Below are 1,040 nucleotides of genomic sequence, written 5' to 3' on the forward strand. Positions count from 1 at the left end.
CTGGGTCCTGGAGCAGGCAAATGTGTGAAAGCTAGCAGGCTTGGTGTGTGACAGCAAGTGCAAAGAGCCACCCACCCATCAGGCTACAAACTCCTTTCCAACCCTGACAGCAGAGGGCAGTCCAGTAAGGAGCTCCTCAAACTCCTCAGCACCCCTATGTGGTCGGGCCAGCTGAAGCAAACCACTAAATTGGCTGGAACTTGTTATTCCAGATGGAAGAGGGACCCCAGCTGGGCCTTCTGGCTGTCATGGTCAGGGCACTCCTGGACAGTAAGACCTCCAGGACAGTATCTGAGTCACCTGCCACCAAGCCATGTCTGGCCTAGAAAAGGAGGGCTGCCTTGTACTGCTCCCCCTTCTAAACTGGGTGGACTACTCCTTCCATTAGAAGGGCAGTTGCCCCTCCCCAGATTTTAACTAGCTGATCCCAAGATGTTTTAAGAGAAAACAGGAACAGACCACAGAGGGGAGAACATGAATGTCTCCCGCTAGCTCAGCTGTGTTTGCTGGGTCACTGGTACACAGCCATTCCCCTCCTGGCCCTAGGCAGAGGTTCCCCCTTTTCCTTTATGCGAACAGGGCCAGGTCCTGACCCTTCTCCCTTGACACTACTGGCTATGCCCTCAGCTCTGCTCTCTGTCAGGGCTTCATCATGCTCCCTGGACTCCAGTATGTAGAAGACGCGGTCATGCAGGTGCTGAGCTGGGCTTCAGAAGCCCTTCTCCAGAAGCCAACCTTTGAGCTGCTTGTCAAAGTAGCCCTTGACTCTAGAGTACCTGTCACCTCATTGACTTTAGTGATGGGCTTCTTCCCCAGCAGAGGACTCAGAAAATCCTCCACCACTTCACCGAAGACGACATTCAGATGGCTAACAAGCACATGAAGAAATGCTGAAAATCCCTAGCCCTAAGAGAGATGCAAATTTTTTTTTACTTTTTTTTTGTTATTAAATTTTATTAGTTTTAATGAACATTTACAGGGATTTTGGGTTTTCATTCCTTCATTGCTGCACCATTCTCTCTACCCTCCTCCCCAGTTTG

At 50.5% G+C, this 1,040-nt stretch overlaps 1 pseudogene; it reads right to left on the reverse strand.

Moving 5' to 3' along the window:
* Nucleotides 1-709: 709 nt before the first annotated feature.
* LOC102863101 overlaps nucleotides 710-1,040 on the reverse strand; it is a 3,507-nt pseudogene continuing 3,176 nt past the window's right edge.

The sequence above is a fragment of the Elephantulus edwardii genome, unplaced genomic scaffold (assembly GCF_000299155.1).
Source record: "Elephantulus edwardii isolate Elephantulus edwardi_28Jun2011 unplaced genomic scaffold, EleEdw1.0 scaffold00588, whole genome shotgun sequence".
NCBI classification, from domain to species: domain Eukaryota; kingdom Metazoa; phylum Chordata; class Mammalia; order Macroscelidea; family Macroscelididae; genus Elephantulus; species Elephantulus edwardii.